The sequence below is a fragment of the Musca autumnalis genome, unplaced genomic scaffold (genome assembly GCF_047663935.1).
Source record: "Musca autumnalis isolate F117 unplaced genomic scaffold, ASM4766393v1 scaffold_3, whole genome shotgun sequence".
Taxonomy (NCBI): Eukaryota; Metazoa; Arthropoda; class Insecta; order Diptera; family Muscidae; genus Musca; species Musca autumnalis.
Window position 1 is genome coordinate 24,174,216 of NW_027411866.1, and position 19,220 is coordinate 24,193,435.

The 19,220-nt window shown below is 38.5% G+C and overlaps 1 protein-coding gene across 15 annotated transcripts in view; it reads right to left on the minus strand.

Annotated features, from left to right (window-relative positions):
* Window positions 1–15,728, minus strand: part of LOC141399620 (ceramide synthase) — a 74,869-nt gene extending 59,141 nt beyond the window's left edge. The window contains exon 1 of one of the 15 annotated variants that reach the window (XM_073978731.1): window positions 15,641–15,728. The gene's annotated coding sequence lies outside the window, so the exon portion shown is untranslated. Of the gene's footprint in view, window positions 1–14,995 lie in introns of all 15 variants that reach the window. The other 14 variants (XM_073978734.1, XM_073978722.1, XM_073978730.1 and 11 more) reach the window with 14 other exon arrangements.
* Window positions 15,729–19,220: the final 3,492 nt, after the last annotated feature.

Consider the following 19,220-nt stretch of genomic DNA (forward strand, 5'->3'; position numbering starts at 1 on the left):
GCTCCCACAACACAAGCCCTTCGTCCACAGAAATAACTGGACCAGAGAAGAAACTCCCGACACCCGATCTCAGACAGCATTGCGAGCACGCTATCCCACGAAAAGAAGTCAAATGCGCCTTTGATGTCAACAAATATGCCTAAGACATGTTTGGCACTTGACCCGCTCAGACTGTTCTGCATATGTATCCACGCGTCCCCAGTACCTCTACCCATGACAAAGCCGAACTGATGCGGTGAAGGACTCACGCCGCGGCACTCCCCAAGCCTTGCCACCATAATCCTCTCTAGCACTTTTCCAAGCACTGGGAGAAGGCTTATGCCCCGATACGAGCGAGGATTACTCCTTACCCGATCAGGCGACTTGAGGAGCACCACGACGCGAGCTTCCTTCCACGCACGCAACCACCAAGAACGGACTCAATATACTAAGGCATGACCTTCCAGATGGCTTTATACATCCTTCCGGTCATGCCGTCGAAACCTGGCGATTTTCTACTCCTAATCCGGCAGATACTGTCCGCAACTTCATTACGAGATGAATGAGTCTCCGACCTTGGGAAGAAAGACCCCAGCAAAATCCCTAAGTTTCCCGCCCACCCCGAGGCCGTCGACGTGGAGCCAAGACGCAACGCCTGTAGGTCAACCTGACGCTTAGACCCACCGTGTCGGCACACACGGTATACCTTACCCCAGGGATCATGCCTGTTGTCCTGTATAAATCTCCTCCAATCGTCTTCTTTACTCCTAGATAGCTCGTCCTTGTACGTGCTAAGAGCAGCAAGGAACTCAGCTTTACGCTGAGCCAGATCTTCCGCATTGTTTCGTCTTGCCCTTTGGAAACGCTTCCTCAGGCGCGCAACTCCCCTCCGCATCAGACCCAGCTCACTGGTCCACCATTTGACCTTACTTGGCTTCACCTGACGGCGTCTGCCAAGGAGTACGCCGTTGACGCTTCTCATCCACTCATTCAACTTGCTGACCTGGTCATCTAACGTCAGTGCCCTGAAGTCCGCTAATGGCATATCTGCCTCCCTGACACAGTTCGCATAATGGTCCCAGTTCACGTCTCATTCCATCCAACCCCAGAAACGCTCAGTTACCCGCGTCCGTCCCCGAGGTGTGACCATTATCCTTATGAGATTATGGTCACTAATGCCCCAGTCTTCACTAATCTGCCAACTAAACTGGTAAGCTGTCATTGCTGCCCCATTTGCAACCGTCACGTCAATGTCGCTTACTCCGGATGGACCATCAAAGGTATACAGATCCGAGGGCTCATTTAAAACCACCAGGCCCCTCGCTAACTGATGCGACAGAAAGAAAGAGTGAAAATATCAAGTTTCAGGAATCATGCGTTTAAACAACAATATGCTTATCTTATAGTGGAAAAACTACAAGCCGCGAACGCAGTCCAAAATTTTGAGGAAATATGGAAACAATTCAAGGATACCCTAGAAGAAGCAGCCACAGAAAGAAGAGGTAAAATTGGCAGTACAAGAAAAGAAGAGAATATGTGGAAAAAATACCTGGCCAGCAAAAATGTAGATACGTATAACCAATAAAAGCATCAAAGAATATATCGTCACCATAAATGCCCGAAGATGTAACCCACACGCAAATCAGAATTCGCTTTTTTGTGGAATCTGATACATAAACTAAAATACAAGCTCTGGCTTATATAATGATAATGATCCCAAGGTAAGCAGACGAGGCAGCTTATGTACCCAGGCCTTAAGAAGTTTTTATAAGCAGAGTAAGCAACTGAAAATCAAGACAATTCTGCAACAATACCGGTATAAAACAAGGCGGCATATTGAGCCCATCAATACCTCTTCTTCACTTAGGACACTGGAGAATTAGCCCAGTCCCGATAACCACGCTGATGATCTTGTGCTCTTAGCAAGTTCCGAGGAAGATCTTCAGAATTGGGCAGAAGAAGCCTGCGTATAAGTAAGTCTAAAACATAAACTATGGTCATTGCAAGACAACCACGAATCCACTCAATAATGTTAGATCAAACACAGCTAAAACAAGTTCATGAATTCAAATACAGTGAATCACAGTCAAAAGTATCCACTTCAATTTCTTTCATTAAAACTGAGATTGCTAAGAGAAAATTAATGATAGCGATATCTTTCTTTTTTATATTTTTACTAGCAAAATGCCCGCTACTTCGTATGCGGAAAAGGAATAATATTCAAATAAACATTTAATATGGTGAACACTGAACATTTTTATGTACTTATAGCTATTTAACTTGATATTTAATTTCTTTAAAGTACTTTTCGTGCATGTTTTGTTCGAATCTAAAAAAAAGACCTCTACACTTCAACAGCGACCTACATTTTAAATTTCAGTCCGAATTTTGGAATTTGTGATATCAAAATGTAGAAAACCGATCGATTCCCCGGTCAGGCAACATTAAATTTTCGACGGTTGCAAAATACCCCTCAGTAATGTTGGCGACATTTACTGAGTATTTCAGCCATGTAAAACTTCTCTACAAATGGTGTCGTAAGGCACGCCGTTCGGACTCGGCGATAATCAGTACGTCCCATATCATTGATCTAATATGAATCGGGGCGCACTCATTGATATGAGAGAAGTCTCCCTTGTCCCGTCTGGGATGTTTGTGAAACAATTATTACATTATTTAGAAACCGAATTCGTGTTAACATAGAAACAATAGAACATTATTCAGTACAATTTTTAGAATCCAGAACCTTAGCTCATTAGCTTGTTACAGTTTTAGCTCTACTTGTTCACCCAATGTCAATAGTATTACATGGGGAAACCTTTCATACATTTAAAGGTGGATTTTAATAAACATTCTGATCCAATCTCAACAGTGATCCTCACAACAAATTTCAATTATCGATTCACCCAATACCACCAGTGCTTCAATATTTAGTATTACTTAATACTCCTAGTACATTTATTGTACGACCACTTCTAAAAATGAACCAGTCAAATAGATAATATACCTATTCCTTAGCCCAATACCAAATTGATTGCAATTTTGTACTTTTCACACACTAATTATATTATTCCAGCTTCATTGCTACACCAACGTCAAATTTAATACCATTGTGTATTTCTCAATAAGTCAGCCAGCCCTAAGCCTAATTTCAGAATTTGTATGCATTTAAAAAAAAATTCTTATCTAAACACCAACACCATCCCTCAACAACAATTCGAAATTCCACTTGATCCCTTCAACGCCAAACTGGTACCAAATTCAGTACCTATAATATGTATAAGTTAAAAAACTACTGCCTTTTATCCAAAACATAATCCCAACCGCAATTTAGTATTTTTCGTATACATAAGTACGTACACATAATATCGAATTTCACAATTTCAACTCTACTAATTTACACAATAACAGTTTGAACCAAATTCTGTGCCATTTTGTAAGTATATCCACAACCACATCCATATCTCAACCCTACACATCAAGAGGGTCTATAATACCAAATTTCCGAATTCCATCTCTATTCATAATACCATTAATACTTTTCGTATGAAAGTACGAATTTCAATAACTATCTCCAACAGTAATTCCAAATTTCAGGATACTACCCTATCCGTCCACCTAAAACTAAATTGTACGAAATTAAGTACCATTTAGTACTTTTCGTAACCATAAGTACAAATTTTCAAAACTACCTCAATCCTATACTCTAACAGTAATAATAATTCAAAATTTCATATCTCAATCCTACTCTTCAATAGTAGTCTTAATTTTAAAATTCAAGTTTCCAGCTTTATCCGTTCACTCAAATCCAAATTGTGCTAAATTTAGTACACTTTTGTACTTTTCGAACACATCAGAACGAATTTCCTTTCATAAACACCACCTCCCATTCTTTATTTCCATACCAAATTTCAAGATTCTAGCTATAGCCGTTCAAAATATACAACTGGTACTAAATTTTATAACTTTTAGTACTTTTCGTACACTTCTAGGTCGAAATTCCAAAAACCCTTTGGTACATCTTTCTTACTCTACACCAGTGACCCTCATCCCACATTTCAGAATTCTAGCTTTTCCCGTTTGCCTAATACAAAGGGTACCATATTTAGTACCATTTAGTACTTTTCGTACCCTTCCAGTTAGAATTTCCAAAAACCGAGCCTTATCTCACGCCTAAATACCAACACCAACCTACACTCAAAATTTCAAGCTTCTAGCTTCATCCGTTTCGTCTGGGCATTGATTATAAGGCGGTCATCCACACAAATGACACAGTTTTTAGTACATTTTAGTGCTTTTCGCATCCTTCTAGGACGGATTTCTAAAAACCCAGCCTAATCGAGCACCTTCGCCCCAAGATTAACCCTCACACAAAATTTCAAGATTCTAGCTTCAGCCGTTTCGTCTGAGCGTTGATTATTAATCAGTCAGCCATACAAAAAGCACCATTGTTAGTACATTTTAGTACTTTTCGCACCCTTCTAGGACAAATTTCCAAAAACCCAGCCTTATCGGGCACCTTCGCCACAAGTCTAACCCTCACCCAAATTTTCAAGATTCTAGCTTCAGCCGTTTTGTCTGAGCGTTGATTATTAATCAGTCAGCCACACAAATGTGACCATTTTTAGTACATTTTAGTGCTTTTCGCACCCTTGTAGGACAAATTTCCAAAAACCCAGCCTTATGGAGCACCTTCGCCCCAAGACTAACACTCACACAAAATTTCAGGTTTCTAGCTTCAGCCGTTTCGTCTGGGCGTTGATTATTAGGCGGTCAGCCACACAAATTTGACAATTTTTAGTACATTTTAGTGCTTTTCGCACCCTTGTAGGACGAATTTCCAAAAACCCAGCCTTATCGAGCACCTTCGCCCCAAGACTAATCCTCGCCCAAAATTTGGGAATTCTAGCTTCAGCCGTTTCGTCTGGGCGTTGATTCTTAGTCGGCCCCCACACAAATTTGACCATTTTTAGTACATTTTAGTGCTTTTCGCACCCTTGTAGGACAAATTTCCAAAAACCCAGCCTTATCGAGCACCTTCGCCCCAAGACTAACACTTACGCAAAATTTCAGGTTTCCATCTTCAGCCGTTTCGTCTGGGCGTTGATTATTAGGCGGTCAGCTACACAAATTTGACAATTTTTAGTACATTTTAGTGCTTTTCGCACCCTTGTAGGACGAATTTCCAAAAACCCAGCCTTATCGAGCACCTTCGCCCCAAGACTAATCCTCACCCAAAATTTGGGAATTCTAGCTTCAGCCTTTTCGCCTGGGCGTTGATTCTTAGTCGGCCCCCCACACAAATTTGACCAATTTTAGTACATTTTAGTGCTTTTCGCACCCTTGTAGGACGAATTTCCAAAAACCCAGCCTTATCGAGCACCTTCGCCCCAAGACCAATCCTCACCCAAAATTTGGGAATTCTAGCTTCAGCCGTTTCGTCTGGGCGTTGATTCCTAGTCGGCCCCCCACACAAATTTGACCATTTTTAGTACATTTTAGTGCTTTTCGCACCCTTGTAGGACGAATTTCCAAAAACCCAATCTTATCGAGCACCTTCGCCCCAAGACTAATCCTCACCCAAAATTTGGGAATTCTAGCTTCAGCCGTTTCGTCTGGGCGTTGATTCCTAGTCGGCCCCCCACACAAATTTGACCATTTTTAGTACATTTTAGTGCTTTTCGCACCCTTGTAGGACGAATTTCCAAAAACCCAGCCTTATCGAGCACATTCGCCCCAAGACTAATCCTCACCTAAAATTTGGGAATTCTAGCTTCAGCCGTTTCGTCTGGGCGTTGATTCTTAGTCGGCCCCCCACACAAATGGTACCATTTTTAGTACATTTTAGTACTTTTCGTACCCTTCTAGGATGAATTTCCGAAAACCCAGCCTTATCGAGCACCTTTGCCCCAAGACTAATCCTCACACAAAATTTGGGGATTCTAGCTTCAGCCGTTTCGTCTGGGCGTTGTAGATCACATCATCACTTTACTCTTTTATATATATAGATATTAGGTTAGGTTGAAAAGAGGGTCGAGTAATCGCCACAGGTCCTGGTGGACATACACATAAGCCATGAAGTAGGCCTGTTGTGCGTTCTAGTCTAAGTTTTTTGAAGAAGGGGACTCTACTATAATTTAATTAAGGAACTCTGTTCCCTTAACAAAATCCCGTAATTGTTTTAGGTCGTCTACAATTACCTGATTAAGATCTGGTATTGTGTCGTTCCCTAAAAACTGGGATCTGATGTTTGCGAAAGCATCATCCTCTCCGCATGCCCTGCATATGCTGTTGTCTGCACAATTAATTTTTTGCAGATGAGCTTGTAAACCCAGGTGACCTGTAAGAACACCTGTAAGTCTACTCAACTCTGCTTTAACTAGCAGTAATAGGTTTTTAGTTTTTTCCTCATTTGGGTCTCCCATAGGATTTTTCTGGTTTTCCCTAATTCCTCTCTATTCCATAGGGATAAGTGGGCATTTTTTAACTCTAGCCGAGACGCGTTTAGTGGCTTTGCGTTCGGTAAGTTTACGGTTGCTAATTCCCTTCCCTTTTTTGCCAGAGAATTTGCTATCTCATTACCTCTATTCCACGCATGTCCCGGTACCCATATTATACGCACCGTGCCATGCTGAGTATAGCTGTTGATCGAGTTTATACAATCCAAGACAGTTTGTGATTTTACTGTCTTGGATGTTATTGCTTTGATTGCAGTTTTACTGTCCGTAAGGACGTTTACAGTAGTTGGCCTCGTGTTGGCATTAAGCCAGTTCAGACACTCTGTGATCGCTCGGATCTCCGCTTGATGGACCGTATTGTGATCCGGCAAACGAAGAGATATTTCGGTCTCTGGTTCTTCAATAAAGAGACCCAGTCCCGTTCTCCCACCTAGCATTGAGCCGTCTGTATAACAACAGTTTCCAGTCGGCATTTTGCTAGATTTCCGCCAATCCAAGAGTCTCTGTCTGGAATTAATGCCTCGCATGAGGCAGCTACAAATGTTTCAGGTGTACGGTCCGATACAATGTTATCCATTGACTCTCCCGTTGTTACCTGTAGAATGTTTTGATGGTATGTTGCGTGGTCCTTACTGATCCACTCATCCATCGCTTTAAGTCGAATAGCTGCGACAGCCGCTTCATACCTTATCTGGATTTCTATTGTGTGTATATATAGAATAGTTTCTAAAGCCCTCGTTGATGTTGTCCTCATTGCGCCGCTTACACTTAGACAGCACATTCGTTGGACTTTCTGTAGTATTTTAATATTACACTTTTTATCCATAGCTGTCCACCACTACCACAATTACGCTTTTGTATAGCCAGTGTGTCATCTTAGGATTATGACCCCACTTGGCGCCTATAGCCTTTCTACAGGTTGACCAACATCTATGAGCTTTATTGGCTCTTTCTTGAATATGGTCTTTCCATTTAAGTTTCCTATCGAGAATTACTCCCAGTTATTTTTATATTAGGTTCTTAACTTAAATATAATAAAATAAAACTAACGTAATGTGGGTAAATTTAGATAAAAAAAAATAAAAATTGTTAAATAACATCGATTTCTACCTCGCAGTGAAAATTATCCACTCTAAAAGTTTTATGAAACAATAAGAATTGCTTAGGGTTTTAGCACTTGGAATGACATCCTTTGTTATCCTTTATAGCTTTTAGCGTTCTTGGCAAAGATTTAACTAAATTTTCGGAGCAAGATATCTGCATTTTATGACTTCTTATATTTGTCTCCAAAATACTCCATAAATTGTCCATAGGATTCAAATCCGTGGATCTTGGAGGTGTTTGAATCACTTTTGGACAGTTATGTGCTTGGAGTCATATCTTGATAAGATTGGAATGTTGTCCAAATCCCATTTTTCAGCGCTATATTTAAATTATCCTTCATAATATTTAAATAATATATCTTATCCTTATTTCCTTCGATAAAAACAAGATTCCCTGCACCGGAAGCACTCATACAACCCCATACCATAACAGAGTCTCCTCTGTGCTTTACGGTTGGAATTGTGTGTTTAGGGCCAAAGGAGGTATTTGCTGTACGCCAAAAACCTATTCATGCGAGACTTGGGCACATACCAAAAGAAGAAAAAGTCGCATTCAAGCTTGAGAAATGCGGCATCTAAGAAGTGTAGCCAATAAAGACAAGAGAGACAAAATACGAAACGAAACAATAAAAAGTGGTCTGGATATCAAGCCTCTGAATGACCGAGTTGAGGAACAAAACTTGAGATGGTTTGGTCATGTCGTAAGAATGCCAGCAGACAGACTTCCTCGACAAGTGATAGAAGCAAGGTGCGAAGTTAGAAGGCCTAGAGGCAAAAAAGACGGATGACTTGGAAGGAATCACTATCTGTTCCATTTAATAAAAGAAGAATTGGACTTGAGTCCATAAAACTCTCACTTAAGAAGATTAACACACCTGAACCTCTAACTTGCTGGATAAATACTATGCTAGAAAGCAGAATTATGAACTCCAGCATTGGGGAGACAAAAATTAGGAAAACAGTAACTAGAGGCACCCCCAGGAGGGGTGCTCTCACCATTACTGTGGCTACTAGTTATAAACAATATTTTGACTGATCTGGACAATCAAGGCATAAAAGTTGTTGCCTATGCGGACGACGTTGTACTACTGATTTCCGGTAATTTTCCATCAACCATTTCGGAGCTTATGCAAGGAGCTTTATCGACGCTGTCGCGCTGGGCTAAGGCCAATGGCCTTGGAGTAAACCCAACCAAGGCAGAACTGGTAATGTTCACGAGAAAGCGTAAGCTCGGCGTTTTTGTACCACCAACACTGGATGGAATGCAGCTTCAACTCTCACCCGAGGCAAAGTACCTTGGCACAATCCTGGACTGTCAATTGCGATGAAACAGGAATGCTAAGGAAAGGGCGAAGAGAGGATTGATTGCACTTTATTCATGTAAGAATTCTATTGGGTAAAGTTGGGGGGTCTAAATCCATCGATTATACACTGGCTGTATAACACCGTGGTTAGACCCATCTTATCCTATGGTTCTCTTGTCTGGTGTCACTCACTGCGCCAAAAATCGACATCCGGTAGGCTTGAGCTGCCTCGATTCTCATAACTGGAGCCACCAGGAGCACACCACAGGCTGCTCTGAACGCAATGCTGAACTTAAAACCACTGAGTCTCAGCATTAAGTGTCAGGCAACTCGCAGTGCCCTACGGCTGCATGAACAGGATCTCTGGCGCGGATGTACCTATGGGCATGGATGTATCCTGAACGAATCAGGCATAAATGTGAACCAACTCGGAAAACTGAGCAACTATATATCACCAGTCCTGAGATTTGACAAAATAGACCTCGTTATACCTAGTGCAGACGACTGGAGCCGCAGTAACCCCCCTCTGGACGGTCTGGCTTTTTATACAGACGGTTCCAAGATGGAGGAAGGTAACGGGGCTGGCGTCTACTGTGAAAGGCTATCTCTTGAGTACACCTACAGGCTAGACAGCAACTGTAGTGTTTTCCAGGTTGAAATCTTCGCGATTTGGAAGGTAGCGGCATTGATAAAAAGTTTGGATGCAGCAATCTTTGAACCGGTGACTATCTTTGTGGATAGTCAAGCGTCTCTTAAAGCCATCAAATCCTGCAACATCAAATCCGATGTCGTCCTTAAGTGTAGATCAGCCTTGGAAACGCTAACTAACGGCTTCCGGCTATGCTGGGTACCAGGACACCGCGACTATTTGGGTAATGAAAGAGCAGACGAATTAGCTAGACGATAATCGCAGTCTACAGATCTAGCTATCGCTGCCTCTATCAAATCAGCCATTTGTCATTACTTTCAAAAAATTTAAACGTTCTCTGACGAAAGAGCCAGTGAATTGTGGCATAATGAACCTAGGTGTATTGTGGCAAGATCCATATGGCCGTCTCTGTCAGTCAAAAGAACAAACTCTCTGTTGAACCTGAGTAAAGCTGAAGTTAGAGTAACGACGGGAGTCATTACTGGACACTGCTATATCAGGGCCCATACCATCAAATGGGATGAGGATATTATTGACTACTGCAGACTCTGTGAGGGTGAGGAGGAGTTAGAGACGTTCGAGCACATCCTGTGTCGTTGTCCAGCCTTGGCTCGTTGACGGCATAGATTAGTAGGTGTTCACTTTCCACCGTGTCTAACTTTCTACTCAACTGTGTAAACTGCTGTGATCTATAACATCATCAAAAATCTGAAGTGGCTGGGACAGCGCAACCTGAACGCGTAAATTAATTCAACTATTCTGCCTACCATAAACAATAAATATTTTTTTTCCTCCTCTAAAACTATTCCTCCCCTCTTAAACTTTCTTGTAATTTATTTGTTTTTTACCTTTCTAACTACTTCCTCTTTTTATTTCTTCCCCCTATCCTCTCTTTTCCATATTTTTTTTTCTTGCAGTTTTTTTCTACTGGATGGTCACAATGGACCGGTAGGACTCCGAGTGACGCAGTCGCAAGTTAGTCGCTGCACATCCCCTAACCTAACCTAGTAAAAGAACGCAAAAATATGACCAGAGATAGAGCCAGATGTAAAACCCTTTGCAAAACACCCCACATTGAAAGGTATACGGGGTTGTATTAAGTAAGTCCATTACTGCAAGATATCATAAAGAATAAATTTGCAAGAATCTACTAATTTTTACTATTTTTTCGCTATCATAAAGGAAAAATTGTTATCATAGTAAAAATTAGCAGGTTCTAGAACAGGTATTTAGTTTTCTAGATATTCATTTTTAACCCATACTTTTCGCTTATTAGTGCCAGCTTTTATACAAGTTTCTGTAGACCTGATATGCATCCAATTAATAATGTGGTGTCGTCTGCATATCTTATATTATTCAGAAAATGTCCATTCATTTGTATACCAATATTTTCTCCATCTAGCGTTTCTTGAAATATTTTTTTTTTTGTGAATACACGTTGAATAGTAGTTGCGAAAGTATTTACCGCTGTCTAACTCCGTTTGAAATAAACAGCCAGATAATGAATGTCAACTCCCCGTGAGTTCTCTCACTTTCTCGTTTAAGTTGCAACGACAGAGAGACAAAACTCACGGGGAGTATACATTCATGATCGGGCTGAAAAAATTGTTCAGTTCCAGAACCTGCAAGAAGCTACTATTTTTTTACTACGGTAACATTTGTTCATTTATGTTATCGGAAAAAATAGTAAAAACAAGTAAAAAAGTGTGAGTCGGCTTTGCCGACAGAAATATACCCTCAGCCAATGTGAAGTGAAACTTTCATCTCTCTCTTCAGAATAGTGTGGCCCTTTTTGAACATTTGAACTTGCCGACAAAAATGTGGATTAGGAATTATCTGGCCTTAGACACAAATGTTGAACTTTTGTGGGGGAGGTACCCTTATGGAGGACCGATATGGGCCATTTTAGAAGTTAAATAAAATGTTGACCATATATTAGGAGAACCAAAGTTTGGACCAAATTGGTTGACCAATTCCTAGCATTTTAGTGACATTTTATTGATGGAGAAGTACCGAAAGTTGCGGTCCGGTATTGCCCCATGAAACTAAGTTTAGCTAAAATAGGACGAAGACCAAATGTTGGACCAAATCGGTTGAACAGTTCGAGAGTTATCGTGGCATAGGGGTTTTTATACCTTTCGGGCTGTTTTCCCAAGAAATATGGACTTGCCCCTGACATAACTTTTACCTTTGTAATGGAGGTAGCGAAGGCAAATCGCTTCAACAAAAATCAAAGTGATTCGAGAGCAGGTCTTAAAGTGAACTTATCCGAAATTTTGTGTGGGAGGTACCAGAAGGAGTAGACAAATATAGTCCATATTTGAACCTGATCTATGTCTGTTAGATATAATAGGATGTGCAGAGTATGGATTACATCGGTCACTCCCTTCAAGAGTTATCGTGCGCACAATTTTTCCGAACTTTTGAACTTTTGTGAGGGTGGTACCTGAAGGATTGGACCGATATAATTTTTCTTTGAACTTAAACTATGTTTGGACAAAATATTACGAAGGCCAAATTATGGACCGAATTGGCAGATCCGTTCGAGATTTATCTTGCGCTCCAACTACTACACACGGTGTAATACGGGTTTTTGCACCTTTCAGGCTATTTGCTCAGGAAGTATTGATTTGCCCCTGATGAAACTTGTACCATCGCATGGCGAACAGTGTATACAAGTTGTTACAACAAAAAGCAATTCGAGAGCAGGTCCTAAACTGAGCTTTTCCGAAATTTTTTGTGGGAAGTACCCCAAGGAGTGGACCGATTGAGTCCATATTGGAAGCTCATTTAAGTCTGGTAGAAATTTCACGATGCACAAAGTATGGGCCAAATCGGTTACTCCCTTCTAGAGTTATCGTGTGCACAAATTTTCCAAACATTTTCGAACTTTTGTGGTGGAGGTACCGGGAGGAGTAAACCGATATAATTCATCTTTGAACTTGAACTAAGTTTGGACAAAATATTACGAAATCCAAATTTTGGACGAAATCGGTTGATCCATTCGAGAGTTATCGTGCGCACCAGCCGGCCAGACAGTCAGACGGACGGACATGTCTAAATTAACTTCAAATTGTCTGAAACACATTTCGTCCAAACATACTTGGGGTCTAAAACCATTATTTCGAAAGTTTATATACCCTCGTTAGCATAAATGCTGAGGGTATAATTAGTAGATTCTCTCAGTTCTGGAACAGGCCAAATGTTTGGCTTATCTTTCCTTTACCGACCCATCTCAGAAAATTATGAAAAAATTACCACAGATAGTGCTTTTTATCGCGATTCCAACCATGTATTGCTTTTGTTGCGGAAATGTATACTTCCCGAGAAATGGGCCTCCAAAGTTCCACAACGGCCCTAGTATAAAATGTTGGCAAACCACCGTAGAAAATTATGAAAAAAATACCACAGATAGTGTTTTTTATCCCGATTCCAACCATGTATAGCTTTTGTTGCGGAAATGACTACTTCCCGAGATATAGGCCTCCAAAGTTCCACAACGGCCCTAGTATAAAATGGCCGGCTATTTTAGAGAAAAATATGTAATTTAAAAGAAAATTTTGTTCCCATTCCCGAGATTTGCACCTGTCCATAGGAGAAAGTCATAAATCCCGGCCGAAGGCCGGCTATCTAGAGAAAAATTAATTGTTCCACTAACATCCCAGATGGGACAAGGGAGACTTTAGAGAAAAATATTTAATTTAAAAGAAAATTGTGTTCCCGTTCCCGAGATTTGCACCTGTCCATAGGAGAAAGTCTTAAATCCCGGCCGAAGGCCGGCTATTTATAGAAAAATATCTAATTTGCCAAAATTGTAGACTAGGGCCATTGTGGAACTTTGGAGGCCCATATCTCGGGAAGTATACATTTCCGCAACAAAAGCAAAACATCATTGGAATCGGGATAAAAAGCACTATCTGTGGTAAATTTTTTTCATACTTTTTTGCGATGTTTTGCCAAAGTTATAGGTTAGGGCCTTTGTGGATCTTTGGAGGCCCATAACTCGGGAAGTATACATTTCCGCAACAAAAGCAATGCATGGTTGGAATAGGGATAAAAAGCACTATCTGTGGTAATTTTTTCATAATTTTCTGCGGTGGGTCGGTAAAGGAAAGGAGTTCCAAATGTTTCACTTTGTTCACCACTGACGTCATGACTGGTGCTGCACTGTTCATATCTCTTTTAAAGTTTCTATTTCCGTTCCCAGATCGTCCTTCGCTTTTGTCTTCTTCCATTAGAAGTCTTTATATGGATAGAAATAAATAAAAAGTCTTATACTATGTTTACATTTACGAAATCCACTCGATTTCATCTGTCAATTCCTTTGGGTATACATATATAAAACTCATCAGAAATCGATTGGATTTCATTTGACGTTTAAGCAATGGAATTGACAGTCGAAATCGAGTGGATTTCGTAAATGTAAACATAGTGTTACCTTGTATAAAAAAGGATTTAATGAAGAATGGCTTAAGATTTTTCTTTACTGTAGGCCATTTTTAGCGATGTTGGCATCATTGAAATAATTACTTTATCTTCAATTCCATAACTGGCGCAACACTGTTCATATCTTCTTTTTTTAATTCTTATTTTCGTTCACAAATCGTCCTTCTGTTTTGACTTTTTTATTGGAAGTCTTTATTGGGGTAAGAATCCCACAAATTAAAGATTTTTCTCCAACAAATGTAATTTAATGGCTATTTCAACGTTTTATTTTCAGTCTTGAAGTTGGCATCACTTAAAAACATCACTTTTACTCTCTTCTCACTACCAAGATCTGTTTTCACTTTTTGCGAAATTACTTTTGCTCATCTCATATTCACAAGATCAAAGGAATTCACACTTATTTGCAGAAAAGAAAACAAAAACAAAACACAACAACAATTGCGTATTCAATGTCAAACCCCCCTATTTATTTTTGTCTTGCAAATCAAATGTCATCATCAGCGCCACCCACCCCACCCTTGCATTAATGCATTCACATTTTGGTCAAGGAATTAGAACAGTGAGAGAAAGAGAGAGAGCAACAAATAACATTGAGAAAAATGTGGGTGTGTGAGAATGACACCCCCACCAAAAAGGAAGGGAGATTAGTTAATGGGACAGTAACTATGGATTATTTTGAAAAGGCCAAGGGATGGCAGGTGGAAAGCCTGATGACAGGAATGACAATAAAAAGACCGCCCTAACACTCAATCAAACAGCCATTTAGTTGTTTAAAAGAATATCAACAGAACAATAATAATATTAAAAAAAACAAAAACAACATTTTACGTTCAACTGCACTAAAATTAAGTAAAACTAGGTCAAATGTGCGGTATGTCTTGCTTCTTGGTGTTGGTGTTGTTGTTGTTGTTTTATTTGTATTCTATACAATGTTTGTGTATGGCAAAAGATAAGGGATGGTGGTCGTCTTAGAAGGGTAGAAGAGGGAGGTAGGGAGGTTAGAAGTAGTGGCGAAAAGAAAAACCTTAAAAAATTTTATAGCAATAACAACTGCACCTCACGATAATATTACAACATTCCCTTTCAATTACTGCAATTAACAAAAAAAAAGTCATCACATGATTGTTGCTGTAGTTGTTGTTGTATTTGTATTGACTAAGATTTTTGGTCGTTTTTTTTCTTCATCCAACAATTTACACACAAGAGACGGGAGCCGAGGTAAGCGGACCGGTTATGTCATGTATTCTTTCACTTTTAATTTTAGTTACTTTTAGTTACTTTGTTTTTGTATACAAAACAATAATTGTTTATAATTTTAAATGAAAACACTCTGTAGACGATACAATTTACTTTGCAATTTCTTTTCTTATTAAATAAACAACAAATGATCTAATCTTGGTTTCGTTTTTTTTTTAACATGTACAGGCAGAGGAGATTCCAGATTCCACAGTCATACAGTCATGACATGATGGTGGGTGTATAAAGAAAAAAAATATTTTTTGATTCACACTTTTCTCAAACACGTTCTTAAGTTATTTTTAAACACCGGCAATTCTCTTTGTAAACAACAATAATTTTTTATATTGTTTTATTATAATTTTATAATATTTTCACACATTTATCTCATTAACCCGAAATTATTTTTTTAATGTTTCCCCAAAAAACTCGGCGTCCGTCTTACGTTTTGAAGAAACTACCAACCCACTTTAAAGTAACATTCAAACAGATGATGAGGGTGCTGCTGAATCGGAAACGAGCAAGGCACATATATACAGGTAGATGGATTGCCGCATTAGTAAAAAAAAATAAAATGAAATAAAAATTCAATGTCTGTTCCAGAACTGCAAGCATATATTAACAAGAACAAGCTACTACTAGATTCTTGAAGGTTCTGGAACAGACATTAAAAGTGAAATTCAAGGCAGACCTATTAGATTTAGCCAATCACAAGAACCAGCAATCATGCTGCTACTTTTACTAGTCCAAATTTGTCATTTAAAAGTTTCTGAAGAAAACGATATTAAAGGACTCTTTTATTTAAAATGAATTGCAAGTTTTTCTAAACTTGAAGGACGGCAACGGATAATTTCCATGATTTCCGAGAAAAATAAAAATTTACAAAAATTTTCGTTTGATTAGTTGCGCTGATGCATCATCTACCTTTATTTCTGTCTCATGTGTAGTGGTAAAAAACATATGTTAAGGTGAACCTTGCATTTTGGCGTATCACAAACGGCAAATTTGTGGTTGCCACTTTTTTGATAGAAGATATTGGAAAATTCACAATAATAGTCAAAATAACTAGGCGTTTACACAAGACAGACTCTGATTTACTAACACATATATACATTTGTCGGCTTTCTCCCAGCTGTCCATCATTTTTTCACAGATAGGCGGGTTAACAAATTTTTGAATTTTTTTGTGAAAATAAGTAATGCTAAGTTTACATTTACGAAATCCACTCGATTTCTGAAATGAAATGAAATCTCATCTGGATTTCATTTGACGTTTAACCTATGGATTTGACAGTTGAAATCGAGTTGACTTCGTAAATGTAAACCAAGCATAAGATAATAAATGAAGTGTGTTGAAAACAAAAGAACATGCACAAAAACAAAATATTTGAAAGGAAAACAAACAAATCGATGATTTTCATTCATAGAACTGTTTTTGCAGTTGTCTGGACGCCTACGTCACATAGGCAAGTTTTGGGGTTTTGACAATCAATACATGTACTAAACTGTCCTGTCATGTGTAAACGCAGGGTAAGGCAACATTATTGAAAAAACTCACATTAACCCCATGGTAGAACAAATACAAGGTAAAGTTAATACTACAACAAATACAACTCGAACAACAACCACAAAGGAATTTGTTTTTGTTTGTAAACCTTAGTGTCAACGTAAATGTAAACAAAACAAGGAAATGTCTATAAATTATTGGAATTTAAAAAACTAATAATTTTTCACATTTGATTGAATATTTTGGAAAACATGAATGAAAACTCGTTAGATTTTCAATTTGAATGTTTCCATATCATTCCACTAAATGCATAATTTCTCGCAGAAAGTAGAATACTTGCAAAAATGTTTCGGGTCGCTGGCAATTCATTGAAAAAAGAGAATATGTTTCAATCATTTGCTTTTGAAAACAAAAAAGCACATGTTTATTAGGGCTTTATTCTTTTCAAGTTTAAAGCCTTTACCTAATTAACTGCGTGTTGCGTGTGCGTTCAAAAATACAAAAACAAAATACATGTATTTCAAATTGAAAACAAAAACAAATACATGTATTTTGTTTTTGTATTTTTGAACGCACACGCAACACGCAGTTAATTAGGTAAAGGCTTTACAAAATACCACACATATTAACAAATATTGTACCGCCTCTATAAGCGGTGTTTTAGTGTGCGGCATGTCGTTCGGACCTGAAGGAGGTCACATGTCAATGATATGAAGCCGTCTTTATGGGAAATAGTTTTTTTTTCTGATGAATAAATTTGTTCTTCAAAAATATATATCCCTAATATACATCGAACATAGAAATAAATACATAAAATGTCGAATCTAATTTGACACTAACACTACAGCCCAGTTCAGTCAGCTGGGTATTGCTGCTACCTTTTCTTGTTCTACCATGCATTAACCCCCTGTTTTTGTAACTATAGCTCTGTTCCAGAACTAAAAAGTTTTTACAATTTTTACCACTTTTACACACTTTGCGTTCCCGTACACAAAATTTATATGAAAATCGTTTACGACTTTTACAACTTTTACGACTTTTACCACTTTATAAAGTACGGGAACAGGCCATATGTTGTGTTCGTTCGTCTATATTCGTAATAATTTGGGCATCCATAGCTCAGCCCCTAGACGACATACAGATCTAATTCTTCGTAGATACGTTCTATATATAGTTAAGAGTTCCTCATTCAAATATCAGCGTTCCACATCTGTGCTAAGGCGAGTAAATCGATCTACAAAATTTGACAATTCGTGTGAGAACATAAAAGTTTTTTACAAAAACAGGGGGTAACTAGTAGAGCTGGCAAAAAATCGATGACACTATCGATAATATCGATTATTATTTAAAAATGCAATATCGATAGATAGTTTTGCCTATCGATATTATCGGAATAAAAACCCCTAACCTGAAATCCATTGAAATAAATAGAAATTTCGCTGCTTTTCGGTTATGTGTGTGTAAGAAAGTAAGTCCGTAGTCACTCGTACACATTTGTCGGTATAATAAAATGTATTTTTTACATTTTTTTTATAAAATAAAAGCAGTTGTTTATTCTCCTTTACATTTCTGTGAACTACTTTTGCATAATTTCAAGAAAATCATTCACATTTCCGTCATTTTCATCTCCAAATTAATGGCGATGACAACTTAACGATAATGTCGATAGCAATCGATATTTTAAAACATTATATCGAAAATATCTAATGTTGGGAATATCGATGGTTTGCCAGCTCTAGTAACTAGGCCTCATGGTACAAATACACAGGTAGCCGCATCGGCAATTGTTGGCAACATAAGATGTCAAAATTTGACATCAAATCAATGCAATTGACACATTATGTTACCATCAGCTGGCATGATAATGCTACCTGTATAATTGTACCATGCTAGGCCTTTACACCAGACAATTTGACTTCAAATACAACTCTGATTTTTCTAACACATACATATGGTCTGTTCCTTTACTTTTGAAAGTGGTAAAACCGGCAAAAGTAGCAAAAGTTGAAAACTGCTCCCATATGAATTGTATGGTGTCTGAAGTAAAGGAACGCTTTTCGAGTAAAAAGTGGTAAAACTTGAAGATTCTTGCACGTAAAGGAACAGAGCTATACTTGGTCTGTTCCAGTACTGCAAGAATCTACTAATTTTTACTATTTTTTCCGATAACATAAAGGAAAAAATGTTATCGTAGTAAAAAATAGTAGCTTCTTGCAGTTTCTGGAACAGAGCAACTGTCTTCCAGCCGTCCATCATATGGTCTGTTCCAGTACTGCAAGAATCTACTATATTTTACTATTTTTTCCGATAACATAAAGGAAAAAATGTTATCGTAGTAAAAAATAGTAGCTTCTTGCAGGTTCTGGAACAGAGCAATATTTTCAGAGACATACTTTTGTAAAAATATGTGAGATGATAATTGAAATGTATTGAAAACAAAAGAACATGTACGCCTACGCCACACAGGCAAGTTTTGGGTTTTTGGCAATCAATACATGAAAATGTATAAATGTAGTGTAAAAGGAAATTAAACACATGG